Source organism: Martes martes (assembly GCF_963455335.1).
Source record: "Martes martes genome assembly, chromosome: 13".
Lineage (NCBI taxonomy): Eukaryota > Metazoa > Chordata > Mammalia > Carnivora > Mustelidae > Martes > Martes martes.
The window spans coordinates 79,449,858-79,463,092 of record NC_137901.1 but is presented as its reverse complement, the minus strand read 5'-3'; the positions used below and the strand labels follow the sequence as shown (position 1 = coordinate 79,463,092).

The window sequence follows — 13,235 nt, the reverse complement described above, 5'->3', positions numbered from 1 at the left end:
AGTTTTTGTCACCCAAGTGAACTGAACTGTGGGTCTTTGAGGGCAATGATTCTGTACTGTTCATTTCCCTGTCCTGGGCAATTAGCACAGAACCTGGCACACAGTAGGTGCTCATTAAAAGCTTATTAAATGACCAGTCTGGATCATGACTGGCACGTAATCACGCTGCACTCTAATTCCTTGAGGGCAGGAACCCTGTGGTTTTCGTTGCTGACTCCCTCAGCCCCTGGCTTGGCACCAGCTGAATGGAATGGACCGTTGGAGCTGCTCTGGAAACACTTTTCCCCCTCCCGAGGAGCGTGGGTGATCAGTTTAAGAGAGTGTGATTTAGAAGAGGATCCCAAATTAACCACTCTGCCCCCCCCCCCGCCCCGCGTCCCCCCACCCCCCTCCCCCCACCGCCCCATTCGCGTCTGGCCCGGAGTTGGGCGCCACCTTGCGGCCAGAGCGAACCCTCCTTGCAAACTTTCTCCCTTCTAGATGGAGAGCCCAGGAAGGTGCCTTAATTAAAGACTGGAGGCCTCCCACACACGCAGCCTCAAAGTCACCCTCTTCAGGAGGCCTGCTGCTCATCAGCTTTAAGGAATCCAAGTGCACCTGCAGAGTCGCTCCCTCCCAGGGCTTCGGCTGGCAGCCCTGCTTATTATATCCCTAGGGGTCTGCAGCAAGGCCCAGGAAGGCACTTCCCATTAGAGCCGCACGCGTTAGCTGGCTCTCCCTGCCCACGGCTGGAGAAGAGAGGGAAACAAGGGAGTGGCATTTCATTCCACAAGTCTCCCGCGGCGGAGATTCAAAGAGGCATCTACACCGAGGCAGGATAATTTTGGAGTTAGACTCGCCAACTTTGGGGACAGGGAGACGGGGGCTCAGGTCCTGATTGGGACCTCAGAAAAGTGATCTCCTCTCTTTGTGCCTCAGTTTCCTCACCCGGAAGATGGGGAAATAACAGCACCCATGTAAGAAGGATGCCGTGGCAGATCTATGAGATCCTGTGCTTGGCACAGGGCCGGGGACTGAGTGAGGGTTGGGGTGACCTGTTATGAATGTCACTATGAGCAGGTTAAACTGGGTGTCTGTATAGCATGGAAATAACCTGGAGGAAGCCAAAAGTTGAAGCCGAGCCATGTTTTTCACCTGAAACCTTCAGCAGCTCTCAACCCACCACTACCCTTGGCAGATGAATAAGATGCAGTCATACCCTCTGGCAAGAGATACCATCATTATTTCCAAAACACTGACGGCAGCCTTGAGGCACTGGGCCATCAAATGACAAGGCCAGATCCCTTGTATAAGGAGAACCAAGTCCAACTCAGCACAAGTTTAACAGCAGCTCAGTGACGGTGGACCGTCAATCTGCTTTACGAACTCAAGACCACAGATGAAGCAGAGAAGGGATATATATAAATAAATGTGAGTTGGACAGATGCATGGGTAAGAAGCTTGATGGACAGATGGATGGATGGAAGGATGGACAGATGGATGAGCGGATGGATGGAAAGAAAGAAGGAGGGAAGAAGGGAAGGGAGGAAGGAGGGTGGGTAAGGTAGAAGGGAGGAAGGATGGATGAACGGAAGATAAAACAGACAAAGGACGGACAGACAGATGAATGGATAAAGACAGGGATCCGAGGATGGATAGAAAGACGGATGAAAATGTTGAAGGATAGAAGTTGGATGGATGGATGGAGAGGTAGAAATAAAAAAGGAAAAGAGGATGGGAGGATAGAAAGAGCAGAGGAAAAGAGAGTGGGAGAAAGAGAAATTCGGGGGTGAATGGCTATCTGATCAGAGTAGGAGACAGGAAATCAGACATCACTTCCTGCCCACCGAGGAAGCCTTCATGGGCAGAATGCGGGATTCACCTTTGCCATCTGCCCTCATTACCCGGCATGCTCAGAGGAGAAAACAGACACAAATGACTGTGACTGTGTAAGATTCAGTGCCTATTTTGCAGTATATCCTGCAGGTGTAATTAAAAAGAACATCTTTCCATGATCGCAGGATATTAGAAATCTATTACATAAATGTCTTCCCTGGAATCGGGGCCAATTCTGGGGAAAGCAGCCAACTAAGGGGGCACAAAGCATCGGCAAAGGCCGGTCCATCCTTTGGGGGCCGTATGAGCCCCGGATGGACCATGCTGCTGTCCGCATAGGCGGGCAAGTCAGAGGTCCCTGACTTGGCTCTGGGGCTGTGCTGAGGGCAGCCCCAGAGCCGGGCTCAGCCAAGGCTGCACGTCCATGGCGGGAAGACACCCAGCTTCGGGGCCATTCATCTGTGCTTAGGGAAAATGCACGCTGTTTCACCAAGTACAGCAAAGGATTATTCATTCCAGGGTTGGAATCTAGCAAAGTTCTTCTGACCTTCCTGAAGCCAATTTGCAGACACTATATCTGAACTAAAAGGGTCCTGAGAACCCTTACTTCTACAATTCGTTCATTACTCTCCATCTCCAGCCTTCCAGCTCTGGTCCAAGCAACTTTCCGCCCTCATTTCAGCTGCCACCGCCATCACTGTGCCTGAATCAGACCCCCAATCCCACCTTTTTAATTTCTTTTGCTTTTTAATATTTTTTATTTTCTGTACTTTTTATTTACATTGAGGTAAAATTCACATCATATGTATTAACCATGCTAAAGTGAAAAATTCAGTGGCCTGAAGTACATTCATGATGTTGCACAAACACCATCTCGAGCTAGTTCCAAAATATTCCATCATCCCAAAATAAAACCCTGTACCCGCTAAGCAATTCCTCTCCGTGCCCTTCCCTCCAGCCCTTGGCAACTACCAACCTGTCTTCTGTCTCTGTAGATCTGTCTATCCTGAATATTTCATAGAAATGGAATTATATAATATCCGAACTTCTGCGTCTGGCTTCTTTCGCTGACCCTAAAGTTTCTGAGGTTCATCCACATGGTAACAATGTATCAAAACTTCACTCCTTTTTTTTAAAAAAAGATTTTATTTATTTATTTGATAGACAGAGATCACAAGTAGGCAGACAGGCAGGCAGAGAGGAGGAAGAAGGCTCCATGCTGAGCAGAGAGCCCGATGCAGGGCTCGATCCCAGGACCCTGGGATCATGACCTGAGCCAAAGGCAGAGGCTTTAACCCACTGAGCCACCCAGGTGCCCCAGCTTCACTCCTTTTTATGGTTGAATAATGCCATCCCACTTTTGATTCTTTATAATCTATTCTCATCCAGGCACCAAGGTGAGGTTTTAAAAAGCATATACTACATCATGTCACTCCCTGCTTAAAAACTCTTGAAGGTTTCCTTTCAAAAACTTCAAGGGACCCTCAAGGATCACTCTCTGGAGAATTTCTTGTATTATCATCACTCTGTCACCCTCTGACTCTAGCCACTCTGGTCATCTTTCTGATTTTGGACCATACCGAATTCTCATCTACCTCAGGACATTTGCACATGCTGTTCCTTCTGCCAGGAACACTATTCCCCATCCTTGCTATTATTGGAGACCTCCTTTAGGCATCGCTTCCACAGAGGCACCGTCTTCAACCCTCAGACCCAGTCAGATCTCCAGGTTACATGCCCTCCCTGCACTATCTGCTTTTCCTTCACAAAATGCTTCCCAGTTGGAATTCTGCTTTTACTTATGCGGTTGCTGAGTGAATGTCGAGCTCTCCTGTGGCTTGTGCCCACCACACATGGGACAGGCCTGTATCCCAGCCACTAACACAAAGCAGGCAGCCCACAGTTGCAGAGCCAAGACCAGAAGCTATAGGTCTACAAGACTCCCACCCAAGCCCACATCCTCCAACTCAAGCAAAAAGAACCTGGCATCTTCTGTCTTGGGAGAATGCTAAAGGCATGTAGCCCAGTTTCCATCTGCAAGTCAGGAGGGCTGGCTTGGCAGCATCTTCTCAGTTAATTCCAGCCTTGGGCTCCTTGAGGGCAGAGATACACCTGATTTCTTTTGCCAGCCCCTGGCCACCCCCAGCCTTGGCCTGGCAGACAAACAGCTCTGCACTCCGAAGGCTTTTGATCAATGCCCAGTTGCCACCTGTCCCTCAGAGCCTTGCTTGCAAAGATCGCTGCAGGGGTCCCAAACTGATGATTAGTCTTTGCACCACTTTCTATTCCAAAAGCTTGCTGGGTGTTGAGTCAAGCAGAGCCGCCAGCTCCCGTGGCCTCTTTACCCCCAGCTTCCTCGCGTGTGGGGTTGTGTCCCCTTGAACTCAAATGCCTTCACCCGGCCATAAACTTCAGCATCTCATTAACGGTGTCTGGAGCATCTGGCCCAGCCAATTGGGAGGAAATGACAGAGCTGGGGGCAGACAGGCTCCTCGCAAGCAAGGCTGGAGGACAGGCACAGCACACATTCTCCAATACCAGTCTATGCAGCAAAGCACTCACCCAGCAACCATTTCCCCAAATAGGAAAATATGCCCACTGGCCGAGCACGGGGCAGTGTGAGCCAAATGGGGCCATTGAAATCCTTCCCAGTTGACATGATCTGATTATCCAAAATGAGGCCTCCAGGCAAGACCCTTTTCAAAACCAAAGAATAGCACCATGTTCTGGGGGGTGAGGTGGGGGACAACGACAGGGGATGCGCACAAAGCCCAGGGAAGGAGAAGGTTTGGAAAAGCAAAGGGCTGATAAATCTAACACCAGGAGAATGTTTAGTAGAATCTGCTTTGCTCCTTGACCACAGGCTACAACCCTTACTTCTGGCTCTAACACACCCCGAGCACAGTATTTAATCCACCCGAGCACTGGCAAAAAGGAAGCATGAGCGACTCAAACACCGTAATTGCATTTCCCCCAGTGTGGACGATCTGCAATGCTTTCAGAGGAGACACGGGTGAAATTTCTGCATTTTAATAGTTAAACCTTGAAAAATAAACTTGCATATCAACTCCATGATCTCAGAGCAAAGATTTCCTCGTATACAGTTTTATGTGAAATAGGCCAAGAAGGAAAGGAAGACAACAGAGAAGGAGAAAGACAAAAAAGAGGAAAAGAGGCAGGAGAAGAAGAGACGCGGATCGAAAACCCTGTTAAGTAGATTCCAGTACAGGTCCCACCAGAATGGCTGAAGTTAGAGTTGAGAATACCCAATGTTGGCAAGAAGAGAGAGCAACCAGAATTCGCCCCCAATTCTGGTGAGATTACAAACCTGTATGACCGTTTTGAAAAGTTATCTGGCAACATCTACTGAAGGGAACATAGCCTCCGACCCAAAAATTTCACCCCTGGGTATGTACCCAACCAAAATGAGTGCACCCACGTCCACAAAACAACCCATGCAAGGATGTTCACGGCAACATTATTCATATGGCCCGACACTGGGATTAGTCTCAATGTCCGTCAATAACAGAAAGGATAAAGAAAGCAGAGTATGTTCATACAACGGATTATTGCGTGGCAACAAAAAAAGAGAGAACACTGGCTAGACGATAATACCGCCGAATCTCAATGATAGGGTGTCGGGCAAAGGAAACCAGTCACAAAAGCACTTGTACTGTATGGCTCCATTATGACTCTATTCACATGAAGTTCAAGAACAGGAAAAATTAAGCTATGTTAGAGAGGCCAGAAGAGTGGTTTTCTCTGGGTAGGTTATTGACCAGCCCCCCATGGGAGCTGGACATGTCTCCAGTCTTGACTGGGTGGTGACGACGTGGGTATCGCGATATATAGAGTCATCAAACCGTATCGAGAAATTGTGCACTTCGCTTCTAAATGAAAGTGACTCCTGACAAAAAGTTTCTTAAGACAATACTAACATAGGGGCACCTCGGCGGCTCATTTCGTTGAGCACCTGCCTTCAGCTCAGGTCATGATCCCAAGTCCTGGGATGGAACCTCGCTTTGGGCTCCCTGCTCAGTGAGGCGTCTGTTTCCTTCCTCTGACTTCCACTCCCCCTGCTCATGCTCTCTCTCTTCTGTCTCTCTCTCAAATAAATTAAAAAAAAATCTTTTTAAAAAAATACTAAAATATAGATATATAAGCGAGCCAAGGACTGGAATAGACATTTCTCCAAAGAAGATACACAGCGGGCCAAGAAGCACGTGAAATTTGCTCCGTATTATCGGTCATTAACAAAGGCAAATCAAAACCACAGTGAGCTGCCACTTCATACCCGCTCGGACGGCCGTGATCAAGAAGTCAAAAAGAGAACAAGGGTCGACGAGGATGCGATGTGACCAGAACCTTCCACATCTCTGGTGGCATTATAACGTGGCGCAGCCACTGTTTCCACAGCAATTCCACTCCTAGACATAAGCACCCGGGAGATCCGAAACCCGGAAGATCTGAAACAAACAAAAACTGTACGCCACATTTATGGCAGCAGTATTTACGAGAGTCAAACGGTGAAAACAACCCAAATGTCTGACAACAAATGAATGGACAAATTGTGGTCTGTCCATACAATGGACTATGTACGATTCAGGATGTGAAGCACTGATTCACGCTACAATGTGGAAAGACCCCAAAAATGTTAGCTAAGTGGAAAATACACACACACACACACACACACACACACACACCACACATTATGATCCCATTTACATGAAATATCCAGTAAAGGCAAATCCACAGAGACAGAAAGCAGATCCATGGTTGGCCTGGTCTGGGGGCAAGAAGGGGACTAAGAAGGGACTGTTTAATGGTCTCAGATTCCCATCTGGGGTGGTGAAAATGCTCTAGAATTGAAGAGTGGTGACAGTTGCACAAGGCTATGAATGTACTTCATGCCACTGAATTGTACACTTTAAAATGGTTAAAATGGTAAATTTTGTGCTATAGGTATTTTTCTACAATTGGAAAAATATATAATAGTAACAGAAACTAGACCTCTCCTCCTTACTCGCTGTGTGACCTTTATGAAGTCACTCAACCTCTCTGAACCTCAATGTCTTCGCCTGTAAAAAAGCATAATCATTTCTCTATTTCCCCAGATTGTATGAAGGTACAATGAATTGATGTACTTTGAGTGCCTGAGAGGACATCTGGCACCTGCTAGGTCATAGTCTTTCCTGCACTGGTCCCCTGCCAACATAGTTTCCTCCTCTAGACAGACGGAGGCTCTTTATGGGCAAAGATGATGTGAAAGTCGGGCTCAGAATAAGGGAAAGGGAAAAGTATCCATGAGGAGGACCAAAGAATTCCTCTTCACCCTGGACCTCTTGCCTCAGGGGTAACACACGAAGGTCTGCAGACCACACTGACCGGGACAGGAGGCTGCCCATCCCTGGGAAGCAGTGATGACCAGGCCAGGCAGGCATGAAGGCTTTCTGGAAGAAGAAAAGTTACAACAGGATTTTCAAAGTCATCCAGAGAAAAGGCTTGGCAAGGAATGCTTGTTCAGAGCACCTCCTTTCCCCTCCCTGTGTCTCCCTAAGACAAGAAAAATACAACAAAATAAAAATTGGCTTAATTCCAAAAACTAACCCACTAACTATCCGTAGGACAATAAGGTGCTTGGACTTGAGCAGGGAAGGAGATAGACAAGAACCATGTTCTGCCTGGGCTGGTATCCCAGGGGGAGAAACAGAAAAACGGATAAAGAAGTAAGGAAATACTGGGGAATAGGAGGCGCTTCGTAGAGAATTAAAAATCGGGTGATGTTGTTGTGAGTGGGTGGTAAGGCCTTCCCGGGGACATGGCATTTAGGCTGAGAACTGAATGTCAAAAGAAGCCAGATTTGCAAAGATCTGGAAGGAGAGAGGACCAGGCAGCGAGGCAAAGGCAGTGCTGGGGAGTCCAAGGCCAAGGCAGGTCAAACTCACAGTGATTGAGAGGAGAGGGAATGTGGGATTAGGGGCGGGACTGTGATCAACCAAGTCCTTGCCCCTGTAGGGAGATGGGGTTTTCTTGGAAAGCAATGAGCACCTGCCAACAGGTTTTAAGAAGGAAGATGACAAAACCCAATTCTGTTCTTTTTTTTTTTTTTAAGATTTTATTTATTTGACAGACAGAGATCACAAGGAGGCAGAGAGGCAGGCAGAGAGAGAGAGGAAGAAGCTCGATCCCAGGACCCTGGGATCATGACCTGAGCCGAAGGCAGAGGCTTAACCCACTGAGCCACCCAGCCGCCCCAACCCAATTCTATTCTTGAAAGACTACTCTGCCAATGTGTAGAGAGTTGACTGTGGTGCAGGTAAGAATGGGATTCTGGGATTCTGGAGAGGTGGCTGTGGCCATCACCAGACAAAAATGAAGGCGGTGGTATGGACTTGCTCTGGACATCGGAGGGGGAGGAGAAGGAAGCATCTGGAACACAGCTCTGCTAGGACTTGCCGGCCAACAGTGTGGTGGGGTGAAATGAGGAGGTCTCTCTCCTAAATCTGGGTGCCACATAGTTGCCCAGTCTTAGCTGGATACTCTCCCTTGTATAGAAACATTTTCTGGAAGGATCCACAAGGGGCAGCCAGCGGGCTGGTGAGGAGGCTGTGGATTTAGGGAGTAAGCACTTTGTTACTTTCAGGCTTTGAACTTAGTGACCATCAGAACTGAGAACCAGGAGTATTCTTTGATAATAATAAAACATCATTGTAAAAGGACATGCAGTATTTGGGGCTTGAGTTTTTTTCTCTTTATTTTATTAAAACAAAACAAACAAACAAAAAAAACCCTCCTCTAGAAAACAGAGGTACAGACATCAAATAATGTGGTCAATCGTTATTTAATATTTCAATGATGTTTCATTATTTTTCAGTAAGTTTTAAATTGAAGATCAAATTTGAGATGGATTTTGCTTCCCATATGGCTTCTATCAGTCACCTGGTAACTAGTATCTCAGATTTAGTTGACAGATACAAAAATGTGGTCATTTATAGATTCCTAGAAATTAAACATACATATATATATGTTTCAATATATATATTACATGTATTATATATAGCCTTACATATCTATAGTACATAACATGTAGTGTATATAATATACTATATTACACTACAGTATTACATATGTAAATTTATATAATATATATTCAAGTACAATATACAATATAGTATTTATTATATTTATTATTTATGTGTACAAACATATATTCATATACTATTTTATATTATTTGATATTATATTATCTATTTATGTATGTATTATGTATTTATGCATATTATATATGCATATATTTATGTATTGTGTATGTATGGATAGTATATATTTATGTACATCAATTTATATATGTACTACAGTGTGTGGTTAAATATATATGTTATATAGAAATGTATGTACTTGAAAATCATGCAAAATATCTTAAGAATAGATACACAGTATTTTTTATAAGATTAAACATGGCTCAGTGACAGATCAGCTCTCAATAACAAACAGACCTTCTACTAAGACTTGATTGGGAAAAGAGCCAAGTGTTCCATATACATACACACACATAAAATATGTATATATATAAAATATATACACTATATATTGTGTTCCTCTATATACTGTCTATCTATCTATTCCTCTGTTGTCCCATAAGACACCACCTCAGATCCAGAGTGAGTATGAGAGAAGAAGGAATGAGAGAGGACAGGAAAAATGTTCTAGCGCAGAGGTTGGTGAATTTTTTCCAGAACAAGACCTCCGTGAGTCGTACGTTCTCTGCCGCCAACTACTCAGCCCCGCGTGCGGCCAAGATCAGCCCGAGACAATGTGTGCGTGAATGGATGTGGCAAGTTCCATAAAACCATCGACAGAAACAGGCAGGGGGCTGAATTTGTTCCTCCAGCCGTGGCCCGCCAGCCTCTGTTCTAAAAGTCTGGACTTACCTAAAAGTAGGAAACGTAAAGCAAACCCCCCAAACCATGCAGCATCCCCCTCCCCATCGTCTGGTTCACCCCAAGAGCTGCTACCCCTGCCACATGGGGTCCTTCCTTCGCCCTCCTGCCCGCTCCTGGGGTAGGCTGGGTCCCGCCATAGCACCTACACGTTTCTCCAAAGCTCTGGCCCCATTCTGGAGTACACACTTGTGGTTCTGATGATCTACTGAGTGTGGGCCCCTCCCACCCACGGAGGGGTCCTGTGTGACCTGTTCTCTGGGGATCCCCAGCGCCCAGCACCGGGCTGGCGTATAGGGAGCACAATGGAAGTCTGTGTGTTTCCAGTGCACCATCATGGGAACGCTGGTGGGCTCCAGGGCATCTACTTGGCCTCCATGCTGTATGGGGAGGGGCCCGGGCCGCACCCTACCCTATACGATCCTTTCTAATAGGAGGCGTGTGCCATCTCCGCTGGCCAAGGCGGGGGTTGATCTGCAGGAGAGGCAAGCACCTGTACTGGCCCACCCGGGACGGTCAATTCAGCACTCCCGGGACAGCAGGTGTCGGCGCTGAGATCTGCCTGGCCCAGATGCCGGGAGCAGGTGCCGTGCTTGGGACCTGCCGTCGCATTTGAGCTAGCGACAATTATAACCCCTACTTTGCAGTTAAGGTAACTGGGGTTCTCAACAGTTAATGGACCCAGGTCACAACTCAATAAAGGCCTGGGGTGTGAACACAGATTGAACGGACTTCAAAGCCTGCTCTTAATGTCTCCATTAATTCCGCTGTAAGAGCTGATTGCCTGCATTCCCGTTTTATAGAGGTGCCTGCGCACGCTTGCGGATGTGGAGGTTGGTGATTTCAGGGTTCACTGGGAAGAGACAATCTTGTGCCTGCAAGTTGGGCATCTTGCCACCAAGCTGCCCTCACTCAGTTCTTGACCTGCACATGGACAAGGCCGCCTCGGCCCATTATTGTGGAATAATCCGGAAGCGCACAGCCCCCTCTCCACGTGAATACCACTGCACAGCCCGGCCCAGCGTCCCCACCCGCCCGCCCCCTCCGAGCTCACCCAGACAGCCAACCTCACTTCTGCCTTCCAGGCCCGTTGATCTTCCTGCATCCCTGTGATTAGCGACTAATCTTATTTTTTTGTTCCCCAACCCATAAATCAGTTACAGACCAAATATTTACACAGGCCATCATTTCCGGCTGAACCAGGGCTCTGACAGCCCTCATTATTAAAAAGGATGACTGATTTTGGGCAGAGATTTCACAGGCCTGTGGCTGGATGTTTTCTTTTAGGCTTCCTTCCCCCTCCCCTTGCCTGAAGAAAAGACAATTTCCAAGATAAACCGGCACAGAGGTCTGCTCTTGCTGTCTCCCTGGGGCCAGTGGGACATGGGCTGCCTTCATCAGCCCAGTAAGTGATGATCGGTGCTGGTTTCCTCCCGCTTTGCTTGGCCTCCCCATGGGCAGGGAGTCATTTGACTCATAAACATCTCCTAAAATCAGAACCCCTAAAGGAGACGGAGAGGGGAGGGGCCAGGAAGGGTGAGTCACCACACTTCTCCCCTCCACCCAGGACATCCACCCTACTGGGTGACCCCGAGGGAGGCCATGTGTTGGGTTGATAAGATGACGCGGGGTGGGGAAAGCAGGAGGCTCAGTTCCTGACCTGGCTCTGTCATTATTAACAAGTCACTGTGGGCTTTGGGGCTGGTTTCCCTTCCCATGTGAAGCAGGGATTTGCTGAGCGGTCTCTGTCCCTTTCTGCTCCAGGTATCTTGGCTCTAACTGGGACAGCTGCCGTTCATTGAGTCCTTACTATGTGCCCGGCCATGTATTAAGCATTTTATGAGCATTAGCTCGTTCTATTTTTTTAAGATGAGGAAAAACATCTCCAGGTGAAGAAACAAGAGTCAGAAAGGTTAAGCAACGTATCCAAGGTCATACGGCCTATAAAAGGCAAGGAACGAACATTTGAACTTGGTTCAGTCTGACCCCAATACTTGGAGTCCTGAAACATCCTGCAGCCTCCCTAGGACCTGAACTTGCTCGGGACACTGTGGCAAGGAAGCATGCTGTCAACTGAATTCTCAATACCCAAGACAACTCCGTATAAAATCATCCTGGGTCAGCATCCTAAGCAAAGGCAGAATTGCCGATCGTCTGCTCAAGGGTTGAGCCAGCAAAGGGCCTTCTCTCGGTGAGCTGGAGTTGGCTAGAAATATTTATTCAGGGAAACTGAGTACTTCGCTGCCTATGGAGTACTTCAAAGAAGCTTCCTTTACCCTGAAGGAAATGCACTGAGAGTGAATCTTTATGGACACGTGTGAAGAGGGCCGATCTGTCAGCCTGGTAGTTCCATGAGAGCCCCACTGAAGGATTTGCCATCGCAGCCTGGGAGACAGACAACCGCATCCCCCAGCTATTGATGGCTCAGGAAGGATTCACAATTCTAGGGGCTAGCTGGGCGCCCTAGGCTGGCCGCTGAACCTGGCATGATCTCAGCATCCTTACTTGTAAAATGAGGGCTGAGAGCAGACCATCCTTAAAAGCTCATTCATCCACACCGTGATGATTTTGCCACGTGGCTCCCTTTCCTCCAGACTTACAGCACGACCTTGGGCAGGTCAGAATCTATGAGGCTTCCAGTCTCCTTATTTATACGGTGGGATCACCTCTCCAGACCCTCCGTCTGCCCCTTGCTTCGGTGGGGGGCAAATGAGTCAGCAGGAACTGAGCAGAGAGCGCGGCAAAACCTCAGCCAGTGTGATCCCAGCAGTGCAGGGTTTCCAATAAGTCATCCGTGACTGTCCTACAGAGACTCCAAGAAGCGAGTCTGAAACTCGTTTTCCATATGAGTGTGAAGAATTGTTGCCTGAAATCAGTGGGGTTTTTTTTCTTCTTCAAACCAAGGCCTTCGACCTGCTTTCACCTTTTGCTTCCAAGAACGACTTGTTATGATACAAAATGTGTTCATTTGAGGAGGAAATAATATAGAGGATGGGCCTATTGGGGACTGCAACTTGACAGTTCCCAAAAAAGAGTACTTATTCCTGCCCCGAAGGCTCATGTATTTAAAGATCTCAGCCAATGACCTATAATGCTTCTTTGCAGTGGACTGTGACCATCAAGCATTTACCCTACCCCCCACCCCCACCCCGAGGGAATTCACTTTCCTCTGGGCACAGTCTTGTTGGGGATCTTACCAGGGGACAGACCGCTACCCTCTGCAAGTCCCGAGATGCCAAGTTAGACCAGCAGGAATCTCCCTGGGGATATGAGTCGTGATTGGCATGACAGTGATGGGAATAATCTTTGAAGCTCAGTTAGTCTACTGGTGACTCCCCAAAAATCCCATCAAGCCCTTCCTGCTACTTAGAGTCTCCAGGATGCTCTGGGTCCTGCTCCCTTCTGAGCTTTCCTGTCTATCCTAAGGGTTACTCTAGAATCTTCCATAGATGTTCATTCTCTGCTTAAGCCAACCACAGA

The 13,235-nt window shown here is 47.6% G+C and overlaps 1 protein-coding gene across 1 annotated transcript in view; it reads right to left on the bottom strand.

Moving 5' to 3' along the window:
• KSR2 (kinase suppressor of ras 2) overlaps nucleotides 1–13,235 on the bottom strand; it is a gene marked incomplete at both ends in the record, with an annotated part of 399,795 nt that overhangs the window by 162,127 nt on the left and 224,433 nt on the right. The gene's annotated exons all lie outside the window — the stretch shown is intronic.